This window comes from Trichosurus vulpecula, chromosome 7, assembly GCF_011100635.1.
Source record: "Trichosurus vulpecula isolate mTriVul1 chromosome 7, mTriVul1.pri, whole genome shotgun sequence".
NCBI classification, from domain to species: domain Eukaryota; kingdom Metazoa; phylum Chordata; class Mammalia; order Diprotodontia; family Phalangeridae; genus Trichosurus; species Trichosurus vulpecula.
The window spans coordinates 122078854-122092384 of record NC_050579.1 but is presented as its reverse complement, the minus strand read 5'-3'; the positions used below and the strand labels follow the sequence as shown (position 1 = coordinate 122092384).

At 38.7% G+C, this 13531-nt stretch overlaps 1 pseudogene; it reads left to right on the top strand.

Annotated features, from left to right (window-relative positions):
- Positions 1-5546: 5546 nt before the first annotated feature.
- On the top strand, positions 5547-6388 carry LOC118857619 (annotated as a pseudogene).
- Positions 6389-13531: the final 7143 nt, after the last annotated feature.

The following is a 13531-nucleotide window of genomic DNA, read 5'->3' as shown; positions in this document are numbered from 1 at the left end:
TCTTTCTCCTAAAATTCTCCTCTCTTCCTAACTTCCCCATTACTATGGAGGATAACACCATACTCTCAGTCATATAGACTTACCAACGTGGGTGTCATCCTCAACTTCTCACTCTCTCTCTCATCCCCCATATCCAATTTGATGCCAAGTCCTCTCATTTTTGCTTTTCTATCTTTATGTTTAAATATGGTCTATTCACTCCTCTGACACCATCCTGGTGCTAGCCTTCATTACCTTACCCTTGGACTATTGCAGTAGCCTTCCAGCTGGTCTCTCTGCCTCCAGTCTCTCCCTACTCCTGTCCATTTTCCACTCATTTGTCAAATTGATTTTCCTAAAGCGTAAGTGTTACACACAGAGACACACACACACACACACTCACACACACATTCAATCAATCCCAGTGGCTCCCTATTACCTCCAGGATCAAATTTAAAATCCTGTTTGGCTAGTGAAACCTTTTATAACCTGATCTCTCCCTTCCTTTATGATAGGTCCAACATCTTACTCCTCTTCATATATGTGGCAATCTCGTGACATTGGCTTCCTTACTGTTCTTCTCACATAGATACTCCCAATTCCATGCATTTTCCTTGGCTGTCATCCATTACTGGAATGATTTCTTCCCTCATCTCTACCTCCCACCCTCCCTGGCTTCTTTCAAGTCTCGCCTAAAAGACTCAAACTTTCAAGTTCCACTTTCTGCATGAAGCCTTTCCCAGTCCTTCTTAATCTTAATGCTTTCCCTCTGAGACTACCCCAATTTATATTGTATATATCAGTACTAGTTGTTTGTTCGTTGCTTCTTGAATTTGACTGTGAGCTTTTTGAGAGCAGGGACTGTTTTTTGCCTTTCTTTTTATCCCCAGTGCTGAGCAAAGTGCCTGGTACTTAATGGATGACTAATAAATGCATATCGACTAATTGTTTAGGCTTTTATCTTTTTAAGAAGTTACTTTAGTTATTTTTTAGTGCTTCTCCCTCCTAAAACTTTGTTATATGGTAGAATCAGAAAATAGGGAACATCTGGCTGAGTCAGAGTACCTCTGATGCACCCTGGGAAAGTCAATTAACCACTCTAGATCTCAGTTTCCTTATCTGTAAAACTAGGCAATTGGACAATTTGATTTCTGTGTCTTTTTTCAGCGGAAGGAAGGAAGGAAGGAAGGAAGGAAGGAAGGAAGGAAGGAAGGAAGGAAAAAAGGACTCAAATACTGTCTATTATGCCAAGCACTGTGCTAAGTGCTTTACAAATATTATCTAATTTGGTCCTCACAACAATCCCAGAAGGAAAGTGCTATTATTATCCTCATTTTACAGTTGAGGTAGCTAAGATTAAGAGATTTGTCTAAGGTCACACAGCTACTAAGTGTCTGAGAGCCAATTTGAACTCATGTCTTGCTGACTGCGGGCCCAGCACTCTACTCACTAGGCCAATTAGCCGTCTCTAGATCCAGTGAGAGTTGTTCCATGAAGATTCCTAACCTTAAAAAGAATTAGAATGCGATTTTGAAATGTAAGATTAGATGCCAGCATCAAGCAGCGGAAAGAGTCTGAAAATTTGCATGTGAGTTTTGCTACAACATTTATTAGCACTGTGATTCTAAACAATAGCAATCATTGCTCTACGGTTCACACAAATTTGTTTTAGAGATCAAATGAAACAATGTATGTGGAAAGCACCTTGAAAAATGATAAATATTCTACAAATGTAAGACAGGATTATTATCGCTATTATATGTCAATAGTTTGAAGGATTTGTGATGAATTTCTCTCAATGGTAGGTTCAAACACATAAATACATATGCGTGTGTGTGTTTGTGTAGATAGATGGATAGATAGATATAGATATAGATATAGATATGTCATAAGTTCATAGTCCTCAGGTTAATAATCCCTTACAAAATGAAGGGTCCCTATTGTTTTGCATAGAACCCCCATGAAGGATCTAAGGGAGGATAAGTACTGGCATTATAGACTGAAAAGGGATATATGACTTGTGACTCTACCACTGAGAGAAATATATCAATGAGATCACAAAAATATGTATATGTATATATATATATATATGTATATGCATTTGTATATGTAATGTATATGCACATATGTCTATATCTATCTACAAATAAATATATAAACCTATATTTCAATATACTGCCTTGTCATGGTATAGCAATGATTTGGCTAGCAGCTGTTGTTGGGGTGTAAGACCCAACAAGACCAGCAACAAGAGCTGCCAGCACAGGTTCTCTGATCTGCTTTACTAAGGAAAGCAACGTTAAGGGGTTAACAATCTTACTTTAATCCAACATGCAAATATCATTCACTTACTTCAGGAGGAAAAGCCAGCAACCTGAGCTTCAGAGCAAACACAAACAAATTACAAACATACACAATATAAACAGACCAGATCACAATTCATAGTTACACGAAAAGCATAACACCTGGGTTAACGGGCCGGGGAGCTCTTAACAACGGGTGGCCCAGAGTCATGCGCTACTCGTCCAGTGGCTCAGAGCCCCAAGGGAGAACACCACCCTCTGGGTTTATATATCTTGTTCAGGGTCAAAGGTCAGTCACACATGCAGCTCACCCATATGACCTAAAAGCATCACAAACATGCGTCTTAAACCCATGTGGTCTAGGCTTTCCCTTGAGGCAAGGAGGTGATCAAAGACTCCTAATTTAATTAAAGAAACAAATGGTTGATGTAAGCTGGCTACAACACATTACAAACGAGGAATTATAAAGGTAAATCAGTACAAAAAATGTTGTTAAAGAAATGTGATTGAAAATGAAGATAGGCTGGTCACAAGACATGAAGGAGGAATAATCAATAGATAGGATAAACCCCCTATGGTGCACTTATGGGAGGACATGGATAAGAATGGCAGAGGATGGGCAGGCATGTATGGGCTGCAATTCAAATCTTTAAAGAGAATATCCACATTGATGACATTGCAGATCCATTGAGTAGGCTTGGATGAAAACCCAAATAGCCTGTTTTCTAAAATCCGTAGATGACAGAATACAGGAAGGTGTGGTGGTGGTAGTTGGAGATAATACACTGGATTACAGAGTCAGTGTATAAAAAGATCTCAACAGCTTAGAATGATGTGCTGAATCTAATAGGTACAAAGTAAAATCTTCCAGTTGGGTTAAAAAATATTCTACATATATCAAAGATGGGAGAGACATGGCTAACTAATAAGGCAGTTTGTGTTCAGTTATGGATGCTACATTTTGAAAAGACATTAACAAATCCAGAGGAAAGTGGCTAGTACAGTGAGAGTATGACAAATCATGCCTTGATCAATTGAAGGAACAAATATTGTTTCGCCTGGATAAAAGTCTGGAGATATTTATAGTACTGACACATACAAGAGATTAGATTTGTTCTCATTGGCCTTAGAGGTAAGAAGTAGAAGAAGTAGGTGGAAGAGGCAGAGAAGCAGATTTTGGCTCAGTGTAAGGAAAAACTTTCCAACAATTAGCACCTTCCAAAAGAGAAGTGGGATGTCTCAGGAGAATAGTGAGTTCTCTGTCACTGCTAGTCTTCACAAGAAGAGTCTAGAAAGTTATTTTTGGAGAATGTTACAAAAAGGATTACTTTTCAATACAGATCAAGCCAGATGACCTCTTAGATGTCTTCCATCTCTGAGTTTCTGTGATTCTTTAAAGTGTAATCCATCTGCTAAAATATGCCGTCCATTTCCAAATGCCCTATGCTATGAATTCATATTAAATAGGATCCACAACAGATAAGACTTGGCTGACTGGCCACTAAAGCATTTGTTTGGTGGTATGTAACTCTCACCCTAGTCTTTTCCTGTGGAATCATAATATAACATCAGCACTAATTAAGAAGGACATAGCAGCTTTTCTAGAATTTATTGCCTGTTCTGAAATGCATTTGCATTTTGGAGTCCTTAGTTTGGCCCTGGTTTTCATGCAATTTGATTTACATCACATGGAAACAGGGCATTCTGACTTTTCAGTTCTTTGATTGGTCCAATCTGAAGCCCAAAGAGATAAAATCAAAATTATCAAGCAAATGGCAAAAAGTAATCAGTGCCCCTGAATAAAAGGGCATACCATAAGGAAAGCTGAAAAGTGAGAATTGAAAAGCTACTCATTGGTTTCACTGGAAACTCTTCAAATCTTCATAAACAGGCAAGTGAATTAGTTGAACTAAAGTGAATTGATTGTAAACTATGGAAATGAGATACCTGCATTTGATCATTGTCAACAATTAAGCGAGGAAGTCATTTAAATGAGGTAGAAATTTTCACAAAGCCCAAATGTTAAAGAGAGAGCTGAAGAATTGTTGTAGCTGCAAAGAACTGGAACTAAAGTGAAACTCCGTTGGTTGTCAAATAGCTAAACAGATTTTGGTTTAGGAATACAATGGAATATTATTGTATCATAAGAATTGATGAATATGACAAATTCAGAGAAACTTGGCAAAGTTTGCGTGACCACTTTTTGAGGGACTTTCTTACAGGCAGGGAGAAGTCTTCTGGTCCTAGTTCTGTTGTGGTGGTAAGGAGAGGGCATTTCTGAGAGATATAGTCCTAGATAGACAACACTTTTTTTCTTCCCATCCTGGGAGGGAATAAGGCTGTTGCTATCTTTGTACTAGGCACATCTATAGAAGTACAAACAGTGGAGTGGAGTTCGGCCATAGTGGGGGTCTTTTGAATTGAGCACTGCTGCACTGCCAAAGGAAGGGCAGCAGCAGAACCATCAGTGACCATAGCAAATGTTCTGGATTCAACAGAGTAAGGAGAATGAGGTGGGAGCTGGAGCAGAGACTGGGAAAACTGAACACCGAAGTGCTATGGCTGCCTACGATGGCTATTATGTGGGCCCTGGGTGCTGTAGTGGCCCCTGCTTCCAGTAGCCAAACTGGGAGGGTGAGTTCATGACTTTCCATTTGGGAAAATTGGTAAGAAGAGTGTGAACTCCCTTCCCCTTCCCCTCCTCTCTGCCTGATTCAGGCAGAAGCAAATTCTACAGCTTACTCTGTTTTGTAAAGATACTCTTCTAATTTCTATTTAGGTAGTTTGTATTTATTTTTTCAGGTCAATAGAGCTGATCGGTTAATGGCTTTCTATAACAATAACTAACATTTATACATTTCTTTAAGACATATATTACCTCATTTCATCTTCGTAACAACCCCATAAGGAAAATGCTATTACCCCCATTTTGCAGATGAGTGAACTGAGGATGAAAGAAGTTAAGTGATTTGCTCAGGGTCACACACCTAATAAATTTCTGAGACAGGATTCAGACCCAGTTCTTCTTGACTACAAGTCCAGTACTCTGTCTACCATGCCACCCAGCTGCTGTTGACAGAGAGAAATAGTGTTTTGGGTATTTGCATACAGAGGTAAATAAAGGATGAAGGCTTAACTCTACTCCCCAGAAGTGCCATGATTTCTCCTAGTTGAGGGGTTGAGCCATACTGAGGCAGAGTTTTATGGATTTTCTTTGTGGCTGTGCCAAAGTCAAGTACTGGATGACTATTGCTGATTGCCAAGATGCTGATGAGCACCAAAAGCAGAGAAGGCTTCATGGTGAAGATCTTGGGTTTGCCCTTGTCCTGCTCAGCAGATGACATCCAATGCTACTTCTTGGAATGCAAAATTCAAAATGAAGCATTGGATATTTGTTTCAGCTATACTAGAGCAGGTAGAGGAAATAAAGAAGCATTTGTTGTACTTGAGTTGGAAGATGAAATCAAACTGGCACTAAAAAAGAGAGAGAAACACAATTGGACAGATATGTTGAAGCATTCAAGTCAAACCATGTTGAGATGGTTTGGGTGTTGAAGGACACTGGTCCAAATGGTCTTGACACTGCCAGTGATGTCTTTGCGAGCTTTTGGGGATTCTCATTTGGCTATAGCAAGGAAAAATTTGTTCAGTTATTTTTCTCAGGGTTGGAAATTGTACCCAATGAGATAGCGTTGGTGGTGGACTTCCAAAGGAGGAGTATGGAGGAATCCTTTGTGGAATCTGTTTCATAGGAAATGGGCAAAAAAGCCCATACAATTTCACTGAAACCTTTAAGAACAATCAGATAGAAGTTCACACTTATTATGATTCCTACTGAAAACCAATAGTTCCAGCATCCAGCTCTGTAAGAGAGGCCCACAGCTGCCAAAGTCTATGAAAACATTTCTAGAGGAGCTGTGTTATAAAGAATGAGGTATGGTGCCTATGGTGGCTGGTATGGAGATTAGGATGAGTACAGTGTATATGGTGATGGATATGACTTTGGGTGGGATAGATTTGGAAGACGAATCACTGATTATAAATATAGAGATACCAGATCTGCTTCCCAGAGTACAACAGAGAGGACTACCTTCCAAAGTTACTGAAATCTATCTATTTATCATCTATCTGTCCATCTGCGTATCTTTCTGTCTGTTCCACCTATCTATGTATCTGTCTGCTTCATCTATCCATTCCATCTATTCATCTATGTATCTATTCAAATGTTCCATCTACGTATCTATATATCCGTCTGCTCTATCAATCTACCTACCTATCTAGCTATCTAGCTAGCTATCTCTTCCCACTCAACTTGGTGCAAGTAAATGTTGAAACTAGAGTGATTGGAGAAGTAAATATTAAATTTACTTCTAGTGAGTATGCTTTAGCAGCAATGTCAAAAGACAAAGTGAACATGTAACATAAATATATAGATCTCTCCTTGAATTCTCCATCTGAAGCAAGCATTTATTGTCCTATAAAGCATGTGAATTTAAGCTTTTATTTAAAAAATAGTGGAGACAATTTTGAAATGCAATTTGGATACTTTGGGATTTGGGAATTTGTATTTATGTTAAATTTTGAAGCTCTGATTTAAATCTTTCATTGTCTTGTGGTTTTCTTTCAGGTATAATAGGCTAAGTGGAACTTGTTCAATAAATCTTCCTTTCAAAATTTGGAAAATTTTGGAGAATTTTAGAGAATTACATGGTTTTGATTTATTGATTTTAGATAAATTTCCTGAAAGACAGAACTTAATTGGATCCGAGGTTTTCCTTCTGCCTCACAAGCTAAAAGAAGTTGGATTAATTTATTGCTTGGCTAGAGGTTGCATTGCTTCACTCATTCATTCATCCTTCTCCCCTCCCCAGATATAGGCATAAAAAAAGCAGAGCAAGTTGGACCATGGACACAGAAAGACCTCAAAACTTTGATCAATGCGGTGACCAACTGTCACTTTTAAAGAAAATTATTATTTATTTTAAACATTCTTTTTTTAAAATTTGAGTTCCAGATTTTCTCCTTGCCTCCCATCCCTCCCCCACCCACTCAGAAGGCAAGCAACATGATATTAAACATGTGAAATCGTGCAAAAGATATTTCCTTCTTAGTCATATCACAAAAAATTAATAAATCAAGAAAATTTTACTTTATTTGTTACTCATTTTATCAGTTTTCTTTCTGGAGGTAGACAGCATTTTTTCACTGAGAGTAATTTGGAATTGTCTTAGACATCTGTAGTGATCAGAGTAACCAAATCTTTAACAGTTGGTCATCATTTTAACATTGCTTTTATTACGTACAATGATCTCCTGGTTCTTCTCACTTCACTTTGCATCAGTTCATATAGGTTTTGCCATGTTTTTTTTCTGAAAACACTCCCATCATTTCAATAGTACTCCATCACAATTATGTGCTATAACTTGTTCAGTCATTCTCCAGTTGATGAGCACCCTCTCAATTTCCAATTCTTTGCCACTACAAAAAGCTGCTATAAATATTTGTGTACATATAGGTCCTTTCCCTTTTTCTTTGATCTCTTTGGGGTGCAGACCTAATAGTGCTATTGCTGTATCAAAGAGAGTGTACAGTTTTATAGTACTTTAGACATAGTTCCAGACTGTGGCCAGTTCATTAAATAGTACCTATTTTCCTTCATCCCCTCCAGCATTTGTCATTTCTGATGGTTCTGAGGTAGTATCTCAGACTTGTTTTATTTTGCCTTTCTCTAATCAATAGTGGTTTAGAGCATTTTTCATATGACTATTGATAGCTTTGATTTTTTTTCTGAAAACTGCCTGTTCATATCCTTTGACTATCAATTGGGGAATGGCTCTTATTTTTTCTATATATTTGACTCCATTTCCTATGTATTTAACAAATGAGGTATTGAAATTTACCATAAAATCTTTTGATATTACTCTATTGTCTGTGATACCTTTTTGGATTTTGCACAGCTCTGCCTCACTCAAATCCAATTCATGCACAAGTCAAGACATCATATTCATAATGTCAGTGGTCTTCTTCAAGAACAAAGGATGGAAAGTACCAACAACAAAATTTAGCAAAATGTAGTTTTCCTGATTATCTCTTTCAATTAGGTCTACTTTGCTTTTTCTTTGTCTGATATCATGGTTGCTAACCCCTGCCCTCTTTTTTAATGTCAGCTGAAGCATTATTTTAATTATTTTAATACTGTTTGTCTTGCTGCTTCAAATGTTTCTCTTGCAAATGACATATTGTTGGATTCTGGTTTCTAATCCATTCTGCCATTCACTTCCATTTAGGAGTGAGCTCATCTCATTCACATTCACAGTTATAATTACTAATTGTGTATTTTCTCCATCCTATTGTTTTCTGTTTACCGATCTCTCTCTCTCTCTCTCTCTCTCTCTCTCTCTCTCTCTCTCTCTCTCTCTCTCTCTCTCTCATGAAATAGAGGACTTCCAAGCATTCCTGATGAAAATACCAGAGCTAAATAGAAAATCTGAGATTCAAACAGATGACTCAAGAGAAGTATAAAAAGGTAAACATGAAAGAGTAATCCTAAGGGACTCAATGCCCACCTCCTCATTTCCCCTTCACTATAAAAGCTCTTTTTTGCAAGCCTCTTTTATGTGAGAAAATTTCCCCCATTCTACTTCTTCCTTCCTCTTTCTCCCAGTGCATTCCTCTTTCTCATCCCTTCATTTTGTTTGGAGATCATCCCAACATAATTGACTCACGCTTGTGCCCTCTATGTAGACTCCTTTTAACTGATCTAATAATGATAAAGTTCTTAGGAGTTATAAGTATCATTTTCCCTTATAGGAATGTAAGCAGTTTAACTTTATTGAGTCCTTTATGATTAGTCATTCTTTTTTACCTTTTTATACTTCTCTTGTGTTTGAATGTTAAATTCTCTATTCAGCTCTGGTCTTTTCTTCCGCAAGGCCTGAAATCCCTCTATTTCATTAAATGTCCATCTCCCCCCCAAAAAGATTATACTCAGTTTTGTTCTTATTCTAGGTTACAATGCCAACTCTCTGTCCTCTAGAATATTTTGTTCCTAGGCCTCTACTCTTTTAAAGTGGAAGCTGCTAAATCTTGTATGATCTTGACTGTGTCTCCAAGATATTTGAGTTGTTTCTTTCTGGCTCCTTGTGACATTTCCTCCTTGACCTGAGGGCTCTGAAATTTTGGCTCTAATATTCCTGAGAGTTTTTATTTGGGGATCTCTTTCAGAAGGTGATTGGTAGATTCTTTTAATTTCTATTTTATCCTCTGTTCCCAAGATAATGGGGTAGCTTTCCTTTATAACTACTTAAAATATGATTTCTAAATTCTTTTTTTGATCATGGCTTTCAAGTAGCCCAATAATTCTTAAATTATCTCTCCTCAATCTATTTTCCAGGTCACTTGTCTTTCCAATGAGATATTTCACATTTTCTTCTATTTTTTCATTCTTTTGACTTTATTTTATTGTTTCTTAATGTCTCGTGGAGTCATTAGCTTCCACTTGCCCAATTCAAATTTTTAAGGAATGATTTTCTTCAGTGAACTTTTGTACCCCTTTCTTTATCTGGCCAATTCTGTCTTTTAAGGAATTATTTTCTTCAGTGAATTTATGTGCCTCTTTTACCATTAGGTCAATTCTGTTTTTTTTAAGGTGATATTTTCTTCAGCATTTTTTATCCCTCTTTTACTAAGCTGTTAATTCTCTTTTCATAATTTTCTTGCATTACTCTCATTTCTTTTCTTAATTTTTCCTCTATCACTCTTATCTCTTTTTTTAACTCTTCCAAGAATTCTTGTTGGGCTTGGGTCCAATTAGTATATTTTTTGAGGTCTTGTTTATAACTGTTTTCACACTGTTGTCTTTTTCTGAGTTTATGTGTTGTTCTTCCTTCCTATTGTAGTCGATTTTTATTGTCAAATTCTATTTTTGTTGTTGTTGTTTGCTCACTTTTCCAGCCTAATTCTTGAATTTGAACTTTATGTTCGAGTTGAGCTCTGCTTACATGGGGGTGGGGAGGCACTGTGTCAAGTTTAAGTCTTTTTCATGCTGCTGTTTTCAGAGCTAGTTCTAGGGGAAAATAAGTTTTCAGTGCTTCTAAGTTGGTGTTATACTGGCAGACATATGGTCACTGCTCTCCTGGTCTGTGCTCTGGTCTTTTCCCAGGAAGGGTCCCTGCTCCTCTGCAGCCACAAATAATAGCACTCCTTGTGGCCCTGGAACTTTGACCAGGGCCCTGTTCCCTTTTGACAGCCCACCAGTTCTCCTCTTCATCCTGGAACTACAACCCAGAATTGCTTATGGGCTATAGAGTTGCCAATCAGCACCAGCTTCACTCAGTGCCACAAAGTATCCCCTGTAATCTATTTTTGAACAGTTATCTGATCCCCGTACCAACTCTGGACTTAGAGCTCCAGAAGCTGCTGCTGCTGCTGTCATCACGGCTACCTCCAAAGCCTAGCACTGGTGTACCTGCCATGCTCTGGTCCTGCTCCCACTCTGGTGTTGCAGACCTCTCCTCTGGCCCTCCCAAGCTGTCTCCCTTTGACCTTTTGTTGGTTCTGCCACTCCAAAATTTGATTTAAGAAATTATTTTAAAGTTGTTTGGAGGAAAATGTTGGGAGAGCTCAGCTGGGTCTCAGACTGTACTCCATCATCTTTGTTTCCCCCAAATTGCCACTTTTGAGAATGGAAAGTCTAGCCTGCTTGTAGCCTTCCAGCATAGAGGCAGTGGACTGTGGGTGCTGAATGTGGCACACTATTCCTGGACATGGGCAATGTGTTGATTTATTTGCTGAACTGTACTGTTTTGTATCTATCTGTTATTTATTATGTATCCAGGGAGGATTCTATTGGGACTAGGATGGGGGATGAGGGGTGGAGGATGGTGGTGGCAGGAAGTCTTTGAGAAGTGATGATGATAGTGTTTAAAATAGAGAGAGGCAGCAGTCTAGTATTTCCAGAGGGCGAGACAGAGATATATATAGAGAGACAGAGAGAGATAGAGCTGAAGCAAATGGAAGCTTGCAGTTTGGGTTTTTAGACTGATCAGCAAAATTTCTCAATCCATGAACGCATCAGGCTCTTATCATAACACATGCTTAATGAAGCTGGGATGAGTGCCCAAAAGGAGCCATTTTGTATGTAAACAATGGGGTGTATTCTGGAAAGCACACTTCATTGAAGGCATGCCCTATGTACAGCACAGACCAGCATTTATCTAACAGTTTTTCTAATAAACCAGTGATTGCTTCCCTGTTTGTTATCGAAGATAGCAATTGCAGACCTGTCCTGTTCCACTTTTGCAGTACTTGTTGCATTTCTTGTTCAGAATGGGCAAGCGGCCTAACCAAATTACATCTCTCAGGGTTCTGTTGTCTAGACCAGGGGTGGGGAACCTGAGGCCTAGAGGCCACATGTGGCCCTCTAGGTCCTCAAGTGTGGCTCTTTGACTGAATCCAAGCTTCACAAAACAAATCCCCTTAATAAAAGTCTAGACTCTAGACTATGACTATATCATCAGATCTAGAGCAAATAAATACATGTGGTTGTCTGGATTGCAAAGGATGACTGTTACCAATCAAGTCAATATGAAAGATGTGGTTTCTTTTACAAGGATGTAAATCTATTTCTAATACCTGTTAGTGGAACAATATATAGAGTGGAAAATACTGTTCACCATACCTCAAATGTTTAGATTTTCTGGGGAGAATATTATACTGTTTGGCAATAGGATGCTTCTTAAAGCCACTGCTAGAACTTTGAGTCATAGCTTTGTTTGTCTTTTTTAATCAGATCTATGATTTATTGTTGTAGAGAGCTCCCAGTGAGGAAATTCCCCTCCAACACCAATCAGCCACCAATTCTCTGCAATTTACAATCTTAGAGATTTACCTGTAGCCCTTAGAGAGGAAGTGACTTTCCTGGGGTCACAACTAATATGTATCTGAGGCCAGATTTGAACATAGGTCTTTGACCAGGTCCAGTGCTCTAACCACTGTGCCAACTCGCTGCTCCCTATGTCTGTAGAATCATTTAAGGAAATATAGCATGAAAGTTATGATTTTATGTCATATTTCTGCCCATTTTTTAAAAAATCATTCAGTTCTCCTTCTGTGTCATTTATTCATAAAATGCAGCAACCCACTCATACCTCTCTTACTCTGTATCTATCCATTGTACTTTGAAACTTTTTTATCTAGAAACTTTGCTTTTCTGAGATTGTGATATTCCAGACTTCACAATCAGAAAACATCCTTTCATAAACACGTTAAGTATTGGATATTTTATCAATGCAGGGAGCTCAGCGTGGGCATTCCTTTCAGCAAGTCAGATTGCAACTTATCTATAACTCAAGAGTTAAGTCTTGGGAATTGCATGAGAGACATACAGGTTAAATGATGTACATAGGGTCACATAACTTGAAAGTATCAGAGGTGGGATTCAAACCTGGGTCATACTGACTCTAAGCCTAGCACTCATAGACTTAAAGAATCTGAGATTTGGAGGAGACTCACCCCTACCTGGAAGTACCTCTCAAGGTACCAAGCACAGGGTAAAAGGCACCTCAAGGGTGTGCTAGAGGTGGCTCAAAACGGCTCAGGAGAGCTGATTGTAATATTTCCAATGTATTTCCTTTGGAAATAGGCAAATGCTACAAATTCAAGGCTTGAAAACCCAGAGGACTTGACCTATAGCCCAAGACACTCCCCTCTAACTTGATTTGTTTCTGCTGCCCTGGCATGGACCCCTGTAAATTTTCGGATTTGTTTTGATCAATAATGCCAAATCCATGGGGCAGCTAGGTGGCGCAGTGAGTAGAGCACCAGCCCTGGAGTCAGGAGGACCTGAGTTCAAATCTGGCATCAGACACTTGACACACGTACTAACTGTGTGACCTTGGGCAAGTCACTTAACCCCAATTGCCCTGCCAAAACCCCCCCCCCCAAAAAAACAAAAAAAATAATGCCAAATCCAGGCCCATTATGGAGCATCTGGGCCCCAGGAAAGGTGATGTCCCTGCCCCCTCTAGCTGGGACCCAATCAAGACTTTTTGCCCAGATCACTGGAGCAAGGGAAACCTTTTATACTCTGAGGCTGAAGTCACCCTGATCTTTGGGGATCCCTCCAAGTTTGAGGGTTTATATTTTTAAATATACAGAAGATAGGCATTGCTTGAGAAAAGAACCAGATTCAGAATTATCATATGGTAATTCTGTCTTCTTGCCTTATGTCCCTAACCTGTTGTCCCTTT